Source organism: Antedon bifida, chromosome 11 (assembly GCF_963402885.1).
Source record: "Antedon bifida chromosome 11, ecAntBifi1.1, whole genome shotgun sequence".
NCBI classification, from domain to species: domain Eukaryota; kingdom Metazoa; phylum Echinodermata; class Crinoidea; order Comatulida; family Antedonidae; genus Antedon; species Antedon bifida.
The window spans coordinates 11,265,533-11,271,532 of record NC_136236.1 but is presented as its reverse complement, the minus strand read 5'-3'; positions in this window follow the sequence as shown (position 1 = coordinate 11,271,532).

Sequence of the window (6,000 nt, the reverse complement as noted above, 5' to 3'; positions counted from 1 at the left end):
GTGTGAAAAGTTTTATCGAAATGCTCAAAATGGTCTAAAACGTCTCCAAATACTATATTAAGCTATTGTATGCACTTTGATGTTTTTGAGTGAAAAGTTTTTTCGAAATGCTCAAAATGGTCTAAAACGTCTCCAAATGCGATTTTGAGTTCTTTTGTGCACTTTGATGTTTTGTGTCAAAAGTTTTATAGAAATGCTCGAAATGGTCTAAAACGGTTTCAAATGTGATTTTAAGCACTTTGATGTTTTTGTGTAACTAAGTTTCATCGAAATGCACAAAATGGTCTAAAACGTCTGCAAATGCGATTTGAAGATATTTTATGCACTTTGATGGTTTTGTGTGAAAAGTTTCATCGAAATGCACAAAATGGTCTAAAACGTCTCCAAATACGATTTTAAGCTATTGTATGCACTTTGATGTTTTTGTGTGAAAAGTTTTTTCGAAATGCACAAAATGGTCTAAAACGTCTCCAAATGCGATAATAAGCTGTTGTATGCACATTGATGTTTTTGTTTGAAAAGTTTCATCGAAATGCACAAAATGGTCTAAAACGTCTCCAAATACGATATTAAGCTATTGTATGCACTTTGTTTTTTTTTGTGTAAAAAGTTTCATCGAAATGCACAAATTGGTCAAAAATGTCTCCAAATGCGATTTGAAGCTATTTTGTGCACTTTTATATTTTGGGTGAAAAGTTTCATCGAAATGCACAAAATGGTCTAAAACGCCTCCAAATACGATATTAAGCTATTGTATGCACTTTTATGTTTTTGTGTGAAAAGTTTCATCGAAATGCACAAAATGGTCTAAAACGTCTCCAAATACGATATTAAGCTATTGTATGCACTTTAATGTTTTTGTGTGAAAAGTTTTTTCGAAATGCACAAAATGGTCTAAAACGTCTCCAAATGCGATAATAAGCTGTTGTATGCACATTGATGTTTTTGTTTGAAAAGTTTCATCGAAATGCACAAAATGGTCTAAAACGTCTCCAAATACGATATTAAGCTATTGTATGCACTTTGTTGTTTTTGTGTAAAAAGTTTCATCGAAATGCACAAATTGGTCAAAAACGTCTCCAAATACTATATTAAGCTATTGTATGCACTTTGATGTTTTTGTGTCAAAAGTTTTATAGAAATGATCGAAATGGTCTAAAACGGTTTCAAATGTGATTTTAAGCACTTTGATTTTTTTGTGTAACTAAGTTTCATCGAAATGCACAAAATGGTCTAAAACGTCTCCAAATACGATATTAAGATATTGTATGCACTTTGTTGTTTTTGTGTGAAAAGTTTCATCGAAATGCACAAAATGGTCTAAAACGTCTCCAAATCCGTTTTAAAGCTATTCTAAGCACTTTGGTGTTTTTATGTTAACATGTTTTTTCGAAATGCTCAAAATGTTCTAAAACGGTTTCAAATGTGATTTTAAGCACTTTGATGTTTTTGTGTAATCAAGTTTCATCGAAATGCACAAAATGGTCTAAAACGTCTCCAAATGCGATTTGAAGCTATTTTGTGCACTTTGATGTTTTGTGTGAAAAGTTTCATCGAAATGCAAAAAATGGTCTGAAACGTCTCCAAATACGATAATTAGCTATTGTATGCACTTTGATGTTTTTGTGTGAAAAGTTTTTTCGAAATGCACAAAATGGTCTAAAACGTCTCCAAATGCGATTTGGAGCTCTTTTGTGCACTTTGATGTTTTGTGTCAAAAGTTTTATAGAAATGATCGAAATGGTCTAAAACGGTTTCAAATGTGATTTGAAGCACTTTGATTTTTTTGTGTAACTAAGTTTCATCGAAATGCACAAAATGGTCTAAAACGTCTCCAAATACGATATTAAGATATTGTATGCACTTTGTTGTTTTTGTGTAACTAAGTTTCATCGAAATGCACAAAATGGTCAAAAACGTCTCCAAATACGATAATAAGCTGTTGTATGCACATTGATGTTTTTGTGTGAAAAGTTTCATCGAAATGCACAAAATGGTCTAAAACGTCTCCAAATACGATATTATGCTATTGTATGCACTTTGATGTTTTTGTGTGAAAAGTTTTTTCGAAATGCACAAAATGGTCTAAAACGTCTCCAAATGCGATAATAAGCTGTTGTATTCACATTGATGTTTTTGTTTGAAAAGTTTCATCGAAATGCACAAAATGGTCTAAAACGTCTCCAAAAACGATATTAAGCAATTGTATGCACTTTGTTGTTTTTGTGTAAAAAGTTTCATCGAAATGCACAAATTGGTCAAAAATGTCTCCAAATGCGATTTGAAGCTATTTTGTGCACTTTTATGTTTTGGGTGAAAAGTTTCATCGAGATGCACAAAATGGTCTAAAACGTCTCCAAATACGATATTAACCTATTGTATGCACTTTTATGTTTTTGTGTGAAAAGTTTTATCGAAATGCACAAAATGGTCTAAAACGTCTCCAAATAGGATATTAAGCAATTGTATGCACTTTGATTTTTTTGTGTAACTAAGTTTTTTCGAAATGCACAAAATGGTCTAAAACGTCTCCAAATGCGATAATAAGCTGTTGTATGCACATTGATGTTTTTGTTTGAAAAGTTTCATCGAAATGCACAAAATGGTCTAAAACGTCTCCAAATACGATATTAAGCTATTGTATGCACTTTGATGTTTTTGTGTGAAAAGTTTTTTCGAAATGCACAAAATGGTCTAAAACGTCTCCAAATACGATATTAAGCTATTGTATGCACTTTGATGTTTTTGTGTAACCAAGTTTCATCGAAATGCACAAAATGGTCTAAAACGTCTCCAAATGCGATTTGAAGCTATTTTATGCACTTTTATGTTTTGTGTGAAAAGTTTCATCGAAATGCACAAAATGGTCTAAAACGTTTCCAAATATGATATTAAGCTATTGTATGCACTTTGATGTTTTTGTGTGAAAAGTTTTTTCGAAATGCACAAAATGGTCTAAAACGTCTCAAATGCGATTTGGAACTCTTTTGTGCACTTTGATGTTTTTGTGTAACCAAGTTTCATCGAAATGCACAAAATGGTCTAAAACGTCTCCAAATGCGATTTGAAGCTATTTTGTGCACTTTAATGTTTTGTGTGAAAAGTTTTATCGAAATGCTCAAAATGGTCTAAAACGTCTCCAAATACTATATTAAGCTATTGTATGCACTTTGATGTTTTTGAGTGAAAAGTTTTTTCGAAATGCTCAAAATGGTCTAAAACGTCTCCAAATGCGATTTTGAGTTCTTTTGTGCACTTTGATGTTTTGTGTCAAAAGTTTTATAGAAATGCTCGAAATGGTCTAAAACGGTTTCAAATGTGATTTTAAGCACTTTGATGTTTTTGTGTAACTAAGTTTCATCGAAATGCACAAAATGGTCTAAAACGTCTGCAAATGCGATTTGAAGATATTTTATGCACTTTGATGGTTTTGTGTGAAAAGTTTCATCGAAATGCACAAAATGGTCTAAAACGTCTCCAAATACGATATTAAGCTATTGTATGCACTTTGATGTTTTGGTGTGAAAAGTTTCATCGAAATGCACAAAATGGTCTAAAACGTCTCCAAATGCGATTTGAAGCTATATGCACTTTTATGTTTTGTGTGAAAAGTTTCATCGAAATGCACAAAATGGTCTAAAACGTCTCCAAATATGATAGTAAGCTATTGTATGCACTTTGATGTTTTTGTGTGAAAAGTTTTTTCGAAATGCACAAAATGGTCTAAAACGCACTTTGATGTTTTTGTGTGAAAAGTTTTTTCGAAATGCACAAAATGGTCTAAAACGTCTCCAAATGCGATTTGGAACTCTTTTGTGCACTTTGATGTTTTTGTGTAACCAAGTTTCATCGAAATGCACAAAATGGTCTAAAACGTCTCCAAATGCGATTTGAAGCTATTTTGTGCACTTTAATGTTTTGTGTGAAAAGTTTTATCGAAATGCTCAAAATGGTCTAAAACGGTTTCAAATGTGATTTTAAGCACTTTGATATTTTTGTGTAATCAAGTTTTTTCAAAATGCACAAAATGGTCTAAAACGTCTCCAAATGCGATTTGAAGCTATTTTGTGCACTTTGTTGTTTTGTGTGAAAAGTTTCATTGAAATGCACAAAATGGTCTAAAACGTCTCCAAATACGATATTAAGCTATTGTATGCACTTTGATGTTTTTGTGTGAAAAGTTTTATCGAAATGCACAAATTGGTCAAAAATGTCTCCAAATGCGATTTGAAGCTATTTTGTGCACTTTTATGTTTGGGTGAAAAGTTTCATCGAAATGCACAAAATGGTCTAAAACGTCTCCAAATACGATATTAAGCTATTTTATGCACTTTTATGTTTTTGTGTGAAAAGTTTCATCGAAATGCACAAAATGGTCTAAAACGTCTCCAAATACGATATTAAGCTATTGTATGCACTTTGATGTTTTTGTGTGAAAAGTTTTTTCGAAATGCACAAAATGGTCTAAAACGTCTCCAAATGCGATAATAAGCTGTTGTATGCACATTGATGTTTTTGTTTGAAAAGTTTCATCGAAATGCACAAAATGGTCTAAAACGTCTCCAAATACGATATTAAGCTATTGTATGCACTTTGTTGTTTTTGTGTAAAAAGTTTCATCGAAATGCACAAATTGGTCAAAAATGTATCCAAATGCGATTTGAAGCTATTTTGTGCACTTTTATGTTTTGGGTGAAAAGTTTCATCGAAATGCACAAAATGGTCTAAAACGTCTCCAAATACGATATTAAGCTATTGTATGCACTTTTATGTTTTTGTGTGAAAAGTTTTTTTGAAATGCACAAAATGGTCTAAAACGTCTCCAAATGCGATTTGGAACTCCTTTGTGCACTTTGATGTTTTAGTGTAACCAAGTTTCATCGAAATGCACAAAATGGTCTAAAACGTCTCCAAATGCGATTTGAAGCTATTTTATGCACTTTTATGTTTTGTGTTAAAAGTTTCATCGAAATGCACAAAATGGTCTAAAACGTCTCCAAATATGATATTAAGCTATTGTATGCACTTAGATGTTTTTGTGTGAAAAGTTGTTTCGAAATGCACAAAATGGTCTAAAACGTCTACAAATGCGATTTGAAGCTATTTTGTGCACTTTTATGTTTTGTGTGAAAAGTTTCATCGAAATGCACAAAATGGTTTAAAACGTCTCCAAATACGATATTAAGCTATTGTATGCACTTTGATGTTTTTGTGAGAAAAGTTTTTTCGAAATGCACAAAATGGTCTAAAACGTCTCCAAATGCGATAATAAGCTGTTGTATGCACATTGATGTTTTTGTTTGAAAAGTTTCATCGAAATGCACAAAATGGTCTAAAACGTCTCCAAATGCGATAATAAGCTGTTTTATGCACATTGCTGTTTTTGTTTGAAAAGTTTTTTCGAAATGCTCAAAATGTTCTAAAACGGTTTCAAATGTGATTTTAAACACTTTGATGTTTTTGTGTAATCAAGTTTCATCGAAATGCACAAAATGGTCTAAAACGTCTCCAAATACGATATTAAGCTATTGTATGCACTTTGATGTTTTTGTGTGAAAAGTTTTTTTGAAATGCACAAAATGGTCTAAAACGTCTCCAAATGCGATTTGGAACTTTTTTGTGCACTTTGATGTTTTTGTGTAACCAAGTTTCATCGAAATGCACAAAATGGTCTAAAACGTCTCCAAATGCGATTTGAAGCTATTTTATGCACTTTTATGTTTTGTGTGAAAAGTTTCATCGAAATGCACAAAATGGTCTAAAACGTCTCCAAATATGATATTAAGCTATTGTATGCACTTTGATGTTTTTGTGTGAAAAGTTTTTTCGAAATGCACAAAATGGTCTAAAACGTCTCAAATGCGATTTGGAACTCTTTTGTGCACTTTGACGTTTTTGTGCAACCAAGTTTCATCGAAATGCACAAAATGGTCTAAAACGTCTCCAAATGCGATTTGAAGCTATTTTGTGCACTTTAATGTTTTGTGTGAAAAGTTTTAT